At 42.5% G+C, this 14,848-nt stretch overlaps 1 protein-coding gene and 1 pseudogene across 1 annotated transcript in view; one reads left to right on the top strand and one right to left on the bottom strand.

The window, feature by feature from the left end:
* SGPP2 (sphingosine-1-phosphate phosphatase 2) overlaps positions 1-14,848 on the top strand; it is a 140,765-nt gene that overhangs the window by 20,566 nt on the left and 105,351 nt on the right. The window lies entirely within an intron of this gene.
* On the bottom strand, positions 6,667-7,540 carry LOC117095201 (annotated as a pseudogene).

The following is a 14,848-nucleotide window of genomic DNA, read 5'->3' as shown; positions in this document are numbered from 1 at the left end:
TTGGGGACTGACAAGAGCAGAGGAACAAGTGGAAATAAAGTCATGGGTCTACTCAGTCTGCCCTTGAATGCTAGGTGAACACTCTGGGGGCTTATACCTAGAGAAACCAGTCATTGTTCATTTTAAATCAGGGGGTAGCCTGAAGAGTGTTGGTGATGAGGGAGCTGAGTATGGTATAGGTTGAAATAGTGAGAAATAAGAGGTGGAGGAGTCATTGGAAGGTGGTGACTTCAGTCACCTTGGATTTCTTGGTTGCTGGTAATGGCAGGAGAGTGGAGAGACAGGGATGAGTCAGAGACAACAAACACAAAACAAACAAAGAACCCAAGAAAACCTTTTTTTCTTATTGCACAAGCAGTATGTTTTTAATGTAGGAACTATAAATAGTCAGAAGTTTTAAATGTAACAGTCAATCCGAGTACCCAGAACCCTGAGGGTTACTTGTTGCTATCCTGGGGAATAGCTTTCTAGATGATGTTTTCTGTGCATAGGTTGTATCCATCTTTAATAAAAATATGGTTTTCCAGCTTAATTTTCTTTTCTTTTCTTTTTTTTTGAGACAGAGTCTGGCTCTGTCGCCCAGGCTGGAGTGCGGTGGCGGGATCTCGGCTCACTGCAAGCTCCGCCTCCCGGGTTTACGCCATTCTCCTGCCTCCGCCTCCCAAGTAGCTGGGACTACAGGCGCCCGCCTCGTCGCCCGGCTAGTTTTTTGTATTCTTTAGTAGAGACGGGGTTTCACCGTATTAGCCAGGATGGTCTCGATCTCCTGACCTTGTGATCCGCCCATCTCGGCCTCCCAAAGTGCTGGGATTACAGGCTTGAGCCACCGCACCCGGTCTCCAGCTTAATTTTCTAATGTATAAGTCCATCTTTAGCTTTGTTCCACATTAATAAACATTCATGTACAAAACTTTAATCATTATTTAATTTGCTGTTCATTATTCATCATGATTTATCTCTGCCAGCCAATTAAGATCCTTCCCATTTTTGGCTGATGTAAACACTGGAATAAATATTTAATGTAGATATTCATTTGATTGAGCCATTTTGAACAGATTGACAGGACTCCGAGATGGATGCCTTTTTTGTCCTTCATATCCAATCATAACTCAACATTTGGAGCCTGAAGGATTTGGGGCATGATCATGGTGATGTTATTGAAATAAATGAGAAAATATGGAAAAAAGAAAGATTAAGTCATAAAGGAAGTCTGCAAACTCAGTAGTAAAGAAATTTTTGCTGCTATAGGTGTCATAATCCCTGTTAGTAGTTGCTTGACATTTTTATTTTTTTCTCATAGAACAAGAGGTTAGAGGCTGGTGGATGCTGACATTTGTTCAGCTGGTCCATAATATCATCAGAGACTCAAGCTGCCTCTTTCTTTATGCTCCTCCATGTTTGGCCTGTTGGCTTGTTGCCTCATGTGCTAAGATAGCTGCTGTTGCTTCTGACATCAGAACCATGTTCCAGCTAGGAGCAAGGTGGAGTAGGGATGGCTGCCTGTATCCTTTTTATAAAGAAAACAAAAGCATATCCAGGAGATCTTGCCCCTGACCCACGCACCTCCCTACTTCTCACTGACAAGACTGAGTGTCATGGCCACCCCTAATTGCAAAGGATGTTGGGAAAGGAGGAAGTTGAATTGCCAGACTGACTCGCGCTATTGCCTGAGGTTTGGCCTGAGTCTGAGTTCTGCTAACAAGTCACAAGAAAGTGGGTAGTGTCGGGTAAGCAATTAATAGTGTCTGTGTGCTATGCTTTGAGAAATTGAGTTACTGGGCATTCAGGAGGTTTTGTTGTAGGCAGTAAAGAACCCCGATATCTGGGCCAAGGCTTCATGATAAAAGAGAAGATTAGAGTGACGGTTGCAGAACCATAGAGGGAACAGAGGTTGATTAATCAGACGCACAAAAGTTAAATAACAGATTATTCCATTTGAAGAAGAAAACCCTATGAGAAGTGAGAAGAACTATGCTTTACTACGTTATACATAGATGGTTTCATTTAATTCATGTAATTTTCCTAAATGAGAACCTAGTCATTCTACAAATATTTATTGAGTGTTTACTATGTGCCAGCCACTGAGTTAGGCACTGGGAATACAGTGGTGAGTAAAACGGGCAAAGCCTCGTCAATGCTGAGCTCACAGGTTACTGAAGGAGGTAAAAAAATAACCAGAGGGGCACATAACAAATAATGTCAGTAGAAATAAGCACAGCAAGAAAACTTATAGTTAAACAAGAGGATAGAGAGAGCAAGACATGTGTATTTCTGACACCACGAAGAAATTTCTGCTGTCACCATTTTATTGCCAAGGACACCGAGGCAGGCCAGCCAGAATCCCAAGTGACCGGGTGGTATTCCGCAGAACCTGGCTTATGATCTAGGTTGGACTCCAAAGCACATGCTTGGGAATACATCATGCAGCTGGGAATTGGGGAAACATTTAGTGTCTGCATCTAAGTGGAGAGCTGGAGTCTCTCATGGGACTCGGTGAGAAGAATTCAAGCTCTGTACCATAAAGCTCTTCGGAGTTTTATCTTTGCTCTACATTGGGAACACTCAATGCATGATTTTTACCATGACTTCTTGGTCTCTGCTGGCCAAGTGTTATTGTTCAGACAAAAGGACTGTACCCCACCATAGCATGAGCCATGTGGGACATACCAGCACCTGCTTTGTGTGCAAGCTGGAGGGATGGTTGAAAAGAGCACAGGCTCTGGAGTCTGACTGATTGGGTTTACACACTTCCTCTCCCACTTGTTGGCGCATGAACATGGGCAAGTTAACCTCTATGGGACTGAGTTTCCCCACCTGCAAAGTTTCTATTGTGTTGTAGTGAAGAGTATGTGAGATAAGGCAGATAATGGGAGCACAGGAAATGCTTAATAAACACTGTGTTGTTTTTGCTGGTAGCGTTTAGAAACTCTTTGCATTATTTTCTGTTATGCTCACATTGCAGAGCTAGCCTCAGAAAGACACGTTTTTCCACGCAGAAATCTCACATTCACAAGTTTATAGATTGTGAACAGCCTGACGACATGATAAGGCACTGTGTTCCCCTGATGACATATTTCTGAAGCACAGCATGCTCAAAATTTTATCTTCCCATTTTACATGCTTTTGCAGACAGCACAATATGGAACCGGTCAGGCTCCTAATTATGACAGCAGTCCAGAGCCAGAATCCAATCATCCAGTTGACAAAGGACTTGGTACAGAGAACGGTGACCAGCTGTTCCCCATCTCCAGTGAGCAGCGAGTAAGAGGAAATGGGTTTAAGCTGCATGAAGGATTTGGGTTATTTATGGCAGAATTTCCTGACCGTGAAGGTTGCTCAGCATTAGGACTGGATTACAGGGAGAGGTTGTAGAATTCCCGTCTGTGGAGATTCCGAAAACATGTTCTTGTTTGCGAGGTTACTACAGATGCTGCCTTCCCACTGTGTGTTCTGTCTTGTCTCTCTCCCTTTCTACCCATCTGGTCCTTGTAACCAAATGAACCTTCTCTAAGACATTGGGGGTGGGGCTGCTATGTGGAGAAGGGAAAAGGGATCACAGTGAACTGGTCAGAACATCATCCACTTTTTGACATTTTGATTGCAGGCTTTGCCATTTTAGGTGAGGACATACAAACACAAATTCATTTAGTTAACCTAGGACTGAAAAGACCACGTGGGCCAGGTGAAAAACAAAAATGGTCAGGTTTACAAGTTTGATAAACTTGGAGAACACGTGCCCCATCCTAAGGACACAGGCTTTGCTCTGGTCAGCCAACTCTTTTTTTTTTGAGATGAAGTCTCGCTCTGTCACCCAGGCTAGAGTGCAGTGTGCAGTCTCAACTCACTGCAACCTCCACCTCCTGAGCTCAAGTGATTCTCCTGCCTCAGCCTCCGAAGTAATTGGGACTATAGGCACCCGCCACCATGCCCAACTAATTTTTTGTATTTTTGGTAGAGACTGGGTTTCACCGTGTTAGCCACTTCTTATCACAAGGCCTGTGGGAATGCACACTGTTGCCAAGCTGATTTTCAAGGGCGGTATGAAATCTGGGGAGTTTTAAAATTCTGGCAACTAACATTTTAAGAGCCAGTTATGTGTGTATCAAGGCGAACACAGATCTGTGGGTCATAATTCTATGTGCAGGGCGCTTGTTTGTGACCTCTGATCTGTGAGGTCACCTTGGTCTGTTGGCCCTTCTAGCAAGTAGGGGAATGAGCATCTCTCCAAGTTCAGACACGGGTTTGAGGTGGCAGAATTTGTCTTTTAAAATGGAAAACCTATATATTTACATTTATGAGCTGAACCATAAGAAAATGACATTTTTATGTATTGACAATAATCAAATATTGTCAATTTCATGTGCTTCAATCTAAAAGGAATCATCCACTAAAGCGAAGCTAGAATCTGAAATATAGACTGTGTTCTGTCCTGCAGCATCAAACATTTCTGCCTCCTCTGAGACGAAGAAAGCACTCACTCACTGTTCTGGCACCCCACGTTATTTACTAGCAGACCGTGCCTGGCAGATGGAGGTGACATCAGCCATTGCCTGAATAACATCCATCTTCTCATTTGCACCAAGCAGCTTCAAGAGTCTGCCCTTCCCAGGACTAATGGCTTTAACATTGTTGAAGTTCTTAGCAGCAGCATAGCCATTTGTGGAAATTTTCCAAATAATCATCTTTCTCTTCTTTTCTCTTTCCATCAATTAGGCTATCATTTTCTATAGATATTGTTAGTTTCTATCGGTATCATTGCAGAAATCAACTGGACATAGCTGAGGGTGAAACAGTGGTTATCCTCAGGCAGGTAGACACACTCCACCTCCAAAAGCAGTAAGATCAGTTTCTTCCAGGATCCGCAACTGCAGTGATTCAGGTGTGAATCGGATTGCTTACTGATGGTGCATTCTCTTGAACAAAAAAGTGCATTCAGGGAGACACAACTGGCAGACGACCTACTGGGAACCTGGAGGGGAGGTTCTACCTCAGATGCCACATCTTCCCTGCCACTCCCAGACCAAATCCTGAGGTTTGAAAAGGGGGTTGGTACCAAGCCTTTGTCACGTTTGAGAGAAAGACAGGAAGAGAGCCTCACTTTTCTCACTGGCTTTCCCATGCATCCTAGAACTCAAACTCTGATGAAAGCATTTCTTTAGTTCCAAGAACTCTCTGGATGAATAGGGTAATGGGTTTCTTTTTATTTTCTTCTTTTTAAACTATGTAATGTTTACTTCATATTCATTTTTAAACAGCAACCTCTTTGTGAATTTCCTTCATAATATAGAAAATTTATTTTGACCAAATGGATAATGCATTTTTATTGTCTTAATTAACTGGAATTCCAACATTCCCTTCCCCCATTTCTTTGCTTTTAATGAAAAGTAGCAAATGAATAAAAACTATACAAAAAGAAAAAAAAAAACTGTAATCAGAGACTTAACCAAAGAAAACTCCCCACTAAAACCAAACTTTGCAGAAACAGTTTTCAAAGTTCCTATGAAATCAATCATCTGGAGATATATTTTGAAGGGGAAAAAAAAGTGCTCTGTAAAATGATTAGCTTAGTTTCTTCATGTGACCTAAAAAAGGGCAGGTGGATATAATCTACTTCTTACCCCACTGATGGTGAATACTTTGAAAGTCATATTAATCATTTAGAAAGTATGTGACCACACATGAGACGCCCCAGCTGCCTCTTTGTCTGGTCTCATAAGTGTGTGCAGAATTATTTTTGTGCCCAAAGCACCTAAACCCTACACGCTCTGTGTGGCTGACTGAGAAACTGCAGAGCAGATGTCTGAAGGACTGATGTGCTGAGCCCTGGGCTGTGTTGTGAGGCACAGCCATCTCCAGCTAGCCTTCCTTGTATCCGACGCTTGCTAGACTTTCCCACTGACCACAGGCTCCCCATAGCTTTGTGCCTCGGTTTGTAGATTGATGGCAATGCAAGGGGACTAAAAGTAAAGAAAGACAAATGTCAAACTCTTAATCAAAGGAAGGAAGAGAAGGGAAAAGATCTATAAATATAAAAATATTTTTTCATGTTTACTGAGCCTGGTAGCAGAGATACATGGAAACTCATTGCCTAGCAGTTGTTTAATGCTGATGGGTGGAGTCATCATTATTACTATCATCAAGAACTTTTATTTACTCAGCACTTTCTGTATGTCAGGCACTGTCTAAATGCTTCTCATGCATCGATGCATTTAATTTTCACAGCTCTGTAAAATAAGTACAGCTGATCCTTGAGCAACATGGATCTGAACTGTGTGGGATCACTAACAACAGATTTTCTTTTTTTTCACATAAATTTGTACTTTTATTTCTTATTCTTGAGGTTAGATTCTAAACCCTAAAGATATCCAAACTGGTATTAGATCTACTTATCTATAGCCAGAGACAGCTTCTATCATGTTGTCCTTAGCAGCCAAGGTTATTAAAACGTCTTTCCTCCAGGAAGATCCAATAGGAAAAAAGAAAGCAACCTCTCTGATTAGGCTCCAGCCATACCCCACCTTCCATCAAATTAACTGGATAGGCATAAGGGAAACCAGAACATGTGGTTTCCAAAAAAGAAAAATCCTATGAGGGAGGGGAGGAGGGGAGAGGAAGGATTCAGTCAGTGCCCAGAGTCAAACTGAGTAATATCAATTTTACTCACCTTCACACATCTTCAGGTTGCATGGTTTGTGGAGTACTAAAATACCTAGTTGTCTGCTTTATTACATTATGGCTTTCCCAAGCAGTTTCCAAGGCAAACTGGCAGGAGAATTTGACTGGAACTGCATGCAGGAATGCAGAGATTCCTCTCCACAGTTAGAGAAGGGACTTTTCCAGACCTGATTGTTCCAGAACTGGGTGCACCAGGTCTGAGTGTTCCAGGAGTGGTTGCCCCAGGACTGGATGTTCAGGCTCTGGTTGCTCCAGCTTGAATTGCTCCAGGTCTGGTTGTTCCAGATTGGAAGATTCCCAGTCGTGTTCACCAGGCGTTCCTGGTGGTAGGAAGAGTAGAGGCTGGGGTAGGTAGGTGCTGAGGCCTGAGTCACACCATTGCTATTCTGTGGCCAGTTGTTTTTCTGCCACCTCTTAGATTTCATTCTCTGGTTCTGGAACCAGGTCGTCACTTGTTTGTAGCTCAGGTTCAGGATGTTGGAAAGTTCTTGCATCTGCTGAAGGCTGAGGTATTTCTGTCTCTGAAATCTATCAATGGGTACAAACAGCTGGGTGGAAGAGAACAAAGTTCTGGTCTTCTGTTTCTTGACAGACCTTGTCTTCCTTTCTTGGGGGCACTATTCTCTGCAGCAGTGGGTTGTTTGCCTTTGGAACTGGTGGGAGAATCAGGGCTGTCCTGAATAAGCAGATCCATGGAAGAAGGAAGAGGAGAGACAGTCTCAGTGTGAGGCATCACAGCAGGAGACATTTGCAAGGATGGATAGTTTTCTACAGGCCCACAAATCACAGGCATAAGTGAAGATTCTTTACAATCAGATGCTTCGAAGCAAGGCAGGCTTTGGGGACAAGCTGGATCCATACTCATGTTATTACTGGGGAAGAGAAGGAAAAAATTTAAGAGCTGGACTGGAAAAAATGGCTAAGGCAACGTTAAGACTTTTTTCTGGAAGATCTTAGAGAAATATGACCTCCAGAAGTGAAAGTATCAAGAAGTTGGGATGAAGTAAATCAGCTCCACAACAACAGGAGGCAACCAGCTCAGTCCAGCAAAATGTCAATAATAGATTTTCTTCCACCTCTGCCACCCCTGAGACAGCAAAACCAACCCTTCCTCTTCCTCCTTCTCCTCAGTCTACTCAACATGAAGACAAGAAAAAAAAATGTGATTATCTACTTTCACCTAATCAATATTAAATATATTTTCCTTATGATTTTCTTAATAACATTTTTTCTCTAGCTTACTTTATTATAAGAAGACAGTATATAATGCATAGAACATATAAAATACGTGTTGATTGACTGTTTAGGTTATAAGTAATGCTTCCAGTTAACAGTGGGCTATTAGTAGTCAAGCGTTTAGGGAGCCAAAAGTTATATGCAGATTTTTGACTGCACAGGGGTCAGCACCCCTAACCCGTGCATTGTTCAAGGGTCAACTGTATTTTATGTTCTATAGTTGAGGAAATTGAGGCACAGCAAGATTAACTCACTTGTCCAGGGCCACACAGCTAGTGAATGGTAAAGCAAGGATTGAAACCCAGGTTCTTAACCATGGTGCTGACCTGCCTCTTTTGATAAGTGTGCTAGAGAACATTTGGTTTATTTCCGAAAGCGCAGATGCATTTTGTAATCTTTTTCTTTTGTTAACAATTACCATTTAATTTTCCTCTCTAGCAAGGAGGTCCTTTGGAATCCTTCAAAAATTGAAGCATGTTTACTTCCTGATTTTTTTTGCCAATACAAACCAGAAAATTTTCTCTCTAACCTGCCAGCATCTGAAGATAAAGAGAGGAGAACCTGGTGGTTTTTATCTTTCTCAAAAAGATAACGGAAAATATGACTCAGGGGGCTCTTGAGAGATGCTGTTCCCATTGCTGATGTTCAGTGTTTTATATCTTCTGTCTGGATTTGACTTTGGAGAAAAGCATTCAAGGTAAAATGTGCTTACAGCTCTCTGCCAAGGTGAAAACCTCAATACCATAATAGGAGAGCTTGGGTGAAGAAGGAATGAGTTCAGGAATAACTTGACTCTATCTTGTGATAAATTCTGAAGTGATCTGTTATGAAAGTCCCTTTCAGACCTGTGGGTCAAAATCGATTTTCCTTAGTGTGAACCACAGGGATTTCACAGATACAGTGTGATGGAGGACTAGAAACACACATGGACTCGTTCCTGGATAGCTGAGCTTCTTAGACTTGGCAAGCAGTCTTCTGCTTGACTAGCTGAAGACTCAGGCACGTGTGAGTCTCATTCCCTTCTCTGAAAATGAGGCAACTGGACCAAACAGTAGAGGTGTTAAAAAAACAGGCCAATTTGGACCTCACTCCAGCTCTAGTAAATCAGGCTCTAGGAGTGGAGTCCAGGTATGTATATTTTCCTTGGGTGTCATTAAGAACCAGTAGATGGCTACTTTCTAACCAGTGTGTGTGCTAATGGCAGGCTCCGCTTTTATTTCTCTGTCTCTTCAGACAACAAGCATTTGTTGAATGCTTACTGCGTGGTGGACAGAACAACAGCCATTGTGCTGATGACAGGAATTCTGCAGGAACAAGGTCCTCAGCATCCTTGCCTTCAAGGAGCTTGAAGTCTAGATTAGATGAAAAATACTAACAGGTACAAGAGTAAGAGAATTAGGCTGGGCATGGTGGGCTACACCTGTAATCCCAGCTACTCGGGAGGTGGAGGCGGGAGGATTGCTTGACCCCAAGAGTTCAAGACCAGCCTGGACAACATAATGAGACTCCCACCACTCCAATCTCTTAAAAAAAAAAAAAAAAGGTGTAAGAGAATTTCAGATGAGCTACAAGCTGTGAAGAAGATAGAACAGGGTCATGACGTAGAGTCAGGGAGGTAAGGACCAGAGAGAGCATCTCTGAACGGAGACATGTGGGGGAGATAGAATCTCAGAGATGTGAAGGAGTCAACCAGGAGGAGAGCATGCTTAGGACAAAGCTCAGGAGGGTGGAATGTGCAAGACATGCTCGAGTAAGAGGCAGTAAGCAAAGGCCAGAGTGGCTGGAACATAAAAAAGAAGAAGCAGGGAGGCAGGAGAGAGGAGCAGAGGTCAGATATCAGTCCTTGACCATGGCTGTGCATTGGGACTTTATTCTGAGCATGACTGGGAGCCATTGGAGGATGGAGATTGTTTTCAGAAATGAATTGGTTCTTGATTTTCAGTTGAATAAGACCATTTGGGCTGCTCTGTACGATACCTGACAAGGTGGTTATAAAATTATTGCTTGATATTTGACTAATTAGGCTCTATTTTCTTAACTTGGGATATAACATATACCATGAAGTTTATTCTTTTAAAATATACAGCTCAGCGAGGCGCAGTTGTTCATGCCTGTAATCCCAACACTTTGGAAGCCCAGGAGTTTGATTCTTCACTGAGCTATGATTGAACCACTGTGCTCCAGTCTGGGCTTAGAGCGAGACCCCGTTTCTACAAAAGTTTTTAAAAATTAAAAAATATTCCCTGGGTGTGGTGGTATGTGTCTGTAGTCCCAGCAACTTGGGAGGCTAAGGTGGGAGGATCGCTTGAGCCCAGGAGTTTGAGGCTATGGTGAGCTATGGCTGTGCCACTACACACCAGTCTGAGCAATAGAGCAAGACCCTATCTCTAAAATAAATAAGTAAATAAATACATACATACATACATAAATATATAAATAAAGGTACACAACTCAGAGGTTTTTAGTACATTCACAAAGCTGTGCAACTATCACTATTATCTGCTTTCATAATTTAATAATAAATTGCTTTAATTTACAAAAAATGTGATGGTATAGGAAATCATAGTACTGATCCTAGAGTAAGTAAAAGAAAGCTTGACTGGGATTATGGAGAAAACACTCAGACTCTCCCATTCTACACATCTAATGGAAATTTTGTGTGATGATGGATATGTTCTGTATTGCACTGTCCATATTGGGAGCCACCAGCCTCACGTGGCTATTGAGCACTTGAAATGCAACTGGTACTATTGAGGGACTGGATCTTTTATTACACTAAATTTAAATAGCCACATATGGATACCATATTGAATAGCACAGCTTTATGGCAACTTACAAATTCATAGTCTTATCTGAGGTCATTTTCCCCAACTCTCCTACCTCCCCAGTGTCTAAAATCATTGAAATGTTGAAGCATATTTATGGTATTTATACCTAATCCTCAGTACAAAGAAAGAGCTGGAGAGTTCCCACAAGGAATCTAGATGACAAGAGGCATAAAGGGTGAATGGCGGCCGGGCACAATGGCTCACTCTTGTAATCCCAGCACTTTGGGAGGCCAAGGCGGGCGGATCACAAGGTCAGGAGATCAAGACCATCCTGGCGAACACGGTGAAACCCCATCTCTACTAAAAATACAAAAAAATTAGCCGGGCATGGTGGCGGGTACCTGTAGTCCCAACTGCTTGGGAGGCTGAGACAGGAGAATGGCGTGAGCCCAGGAGGTGGAGGTTGCAGTGAGCCAAGATCACGCCACTGCACTCCAGCCTGGGTGACAGAGCGAGACTCTGTCTCAAAAAAAATAAAAAATAAAAAATAATAAAAATAAAAATAAAGGATGGATGGCAGATTCTGAGCATCTTCTGGGGCAGAATAGGATCTGAGTGGGAGTTAATCCGGTTGTCAACACGTGGGTGACATCCGTATGCTCATGGAAGGCAAAGGCAAGTGGTAACCTCAGCCCCAGCTTCACAACTCACAACGAATAAAAATAATTCCCAAAGCAGAATATTTTAAGAGGGCAATAAAGTAAGGTTATCTCTCCTTCTGCACTTATGGGTTACATGTGACAATAGTAACAAAATCACCCTTTCTAGGATTATGTCCCTGAACTATTTGTTAAGAAGCATCAAAATGCCATGAAAGACTCTCAACTCTCATGGTTAAACTCATTAAGCCCTACCCTCCCCAAGTTCCATTTAAGCTGTTTCTGTTATTTTAAAAAAAGAAAACAAAATCTCCAGAGCCTTGCATTTTTGTCTAGTGGATTTGCTTTTCCATCCTTCATAAGGAGAAAAGTAGCCCAGGAGGAGCCTTAAACTTTATTAACATTGTAAAATATTCAGTAGTTTTTTATTGTTCATTTCCTGTTTTATTTTTTTTTAACTACCATGTTTTACAAATATGAGGCATACATGAAGGTAAACAAGTTTAAGATGTTTCTTGTCTTAAAACTTCCTATATATTGTTTTGGAGCCAAAATAAATTCTTGGTATTTATTGTGTATGATGTTATGAAAAGATGAGATGGCCTTTAATGCGTAAGGCCTATGCATTAATATTTGCCTATAAAATATGGCATATTCCAGAGAAGACCAGAAATACTCCCTTATTACCTGACAGATGTAGAAGGAAAAAATCAATCAGGTGACCTCTAAAGTGCAAGCTTTTAAGGTAAACATACAAATGTAGATTGGGATTCCATAGGTCAAAATATTTAAAGGTTATTTGTTAAACTAACAAACCATTAAATATAATGTTTTGGCCTCCTATCTTCCCATCTGTGTCTTCATGTGGCCTGAAAAGTTAGATTCAAATTTAGAATTCTTGGCCTAGAGATTTTAAAAATTAAAAATAAATAAATAAATAGCAAAGTAAGGGAGGCAGCCTGTCTACTGTCTAGGACTACAGAAGGACTCTGTCTGGGTCTGTGTTCCCGCATGAACAGCCATCCTCGGCCAGGCCTCCAGTCTAGGGTAGTGCACATCTGTACCGTCCTCCACCCCAGGGAGGGTAGACCTGGGGCGGAGACCTGTGCAGGTCTGGGATGCACGTTCAGGCATTTGGGTAGGAAATGCTGGAATTGCCAATGAATGGTCTAGAGAATTGAAAGTCTTTTCTTGCTTCATGGCAAAGGACATGGCTGGAGGAGGGTCAGAGCAGGGGGCCTAAATCAGAAAGTCCAGGAGCCAGTGACCATTGAGTGCCTCTGTGTGTCTTTTGTTTTGTTTTTGTTTGCAGCGGGGTCTTGCTGTGTGACTCAGCCTGGAGTGCAGTGGAGAGATCACGGCTCACTACAGCCTCGACCTCCCACTTAAGTGATCCTCCTCCCAATTAGCTGGAACTACAAGCAAGTGACACCATGCCCAACTTTTTTTTTTTTTTTGTAGAGATAGGGAGTCACTGTGTTGACCAGGCTGGTCTCAAACTCCTGGGCTCAAGCGATCCTGCTGCCGCATCCTCCCAAAGTGCTGGGATTACAGGTGTGAGCCACCGCACCTGGCCCAGTGCCTCTGTTGAAAGAAACTCTGCTCCCTAACATTCCCCTGATAAAATTTCACCAATCCAGGACAGCAGAGCCGTCACTTATTAGAGGGCTAAAATGTCCTATACTGTTTTAGAGAAAAATAAGTTATTGATATTTATTATGTATGAAGTTATGAAAAGATGAGATGGCCTTTAATGCATCCTTAAGATCTGGCTCTACGGTTGGTCTCTTTTACAGTCAGAAGTTTTCAGTTTGCTATTTCTAAGGCTTCTGAGTGCTTTTAAAATTTTTCAAGCTTTATTGAAATACAGTTCACATACCATACAATTTACCTATGTTTTTAGTATATTCGCAATTTAGTATATTGTGACCATCACCACAATCAATTTTAGAACATTTTCATCACCCCAAAAAGAAACCCATTCTCATTAGCAAGCATTCCTGTTTCCCTCACCTCACCCCCAGCCCAGAGCAAGCACTAATCGACTTTGTCTCTCTAGTTTGCCTCTTCCTCACTGAGGGCTTTCGTACTTTTGAAGTGGTTTCCCTCTACATGTGTACACATTAAGTAGGGCCCAGATAGAACAGCAAAATCTCAATACATCCAGATATTTTGTTTTCTCTATAGATGTAGGTTAGTGCTTCTCAAACTTTAATGTGCAAGAGAATCACTCTGGGAATCTGGTTAAAATTCCCACTGATTCTGCCGGTCTAGGGTAGGGCCTGAAATTCTGAATTCCTCTCAAGGAGTCGCCATGCTGCTTGTCTAGAAGACACACTTTTTCTTTCTTTCTTTCTTTCTTTCTTTTTTTTTTTTTTCTGAGACAGGGTCTCACTCTGACTCCCAGGCTGGAGTGCAGTGGCATAATCTTGGCTCACTGCAGCCTCCGCATCCCAGGCTCAAGTGATTCTCCCACCCCAACCTCCCAAGCAGCTAAGACTACAGGCACATGCCACCACACCTGACTAATTTTTGTATTTTTTGTAGGGACAACAGGGTTTTACCATGTTGGCCAGGCTGGTCTCAAACTCCTGAGCTCAAATGATCTGCCTGCCTTGGCCTCCCAAAGTGCTGAGGTTATAAGCATGAGCCACCACACCTGGCATGGAAGCCACATTTTAAAGAACAAGGACACATGGTGCTGAAGTCATTGTTTTAACCAAAGCAACCTCCATTTCAGACAATGAACTGGTTTAGTATGGCAGGGTCCCATGATAGCATAGAAAGCATGGGGAGAGTGGTGTGCCTGCATTCATGTGTGTGTGCATGTGTGGGCGTGTGTGTGCGTGTCTGAGAGAGACAGAGAGAGAGAGAGAGAGAGAGACAGAGATGGGCAGTGGGCAGAGGCTCTGTGAACATGGACCTCTGTCTACCATTCTGAAATGAGGGCTGTGAGGACTTTGTACATTTATTTTCTCCCTTCTGGCCTTCAACTCCATGCTCTTCCTGATTCACCGTCCTCCTTATAAAGCTGAGATACTGCAAGTTGTTCAACTTTGGTTCCCTTCTTTATCAAGGATGCAAAATCATGTTCCTCTGACCATTGCTGATGCATCAGGGTCATTGGTTCTGGTCACATAGCACTTTCTGGAAACTGTGTTCTTGTGAAAAGAAATGAGAACCACATTTCCCACACTTTGGTATTTTTAACAAGCTCTGTCTCCTTGGGCATAGGAACCACAGTCCCTGTTTACAGAGCAGGAATCTGAAACGTGCGACCCTCGGTGATGGGGCTCAGTCAAAACCCAGGGCCTCCAAGTTTGCTCGGGGTGGGCATTGCACAACCTGTGTCATTCAGTTGCCATCCACAGAAGGACTCACTTTCTCTGGGTTCTATCACATTGCTTTTGTTCCTGTGGTTTCTCGCTAAATAACTGTATCGTCAGATCCCACATGGCAGCGCTAAGGCCAAACACAGAAACCAAGCTTTATTCATCTTCCAGGATGACC

The sequence above is a fragment of the Trachypithecus francoisi genome, unplaced genomic scaffold, assembly GCF_009764315.1.
Source record: "Trachypithecus francoisi isolate TF-2019V2 unplaced genomic scaffold, Tfra_2.0 Lachesis_group13, whole genome shotgun sequence".
In the NCBI taxonomy this organism is placed as follows: Eukaryota; Metazoa; Chordata; class Mammalia; order Primates; family Cercopithecidae; genus Trachypithecus; species Trachypithecus francoisi.
Note: the sequence above shows the minus strand (reverse complement) of the source record. Positions and strands in the feature narration are given on the sequence as shown.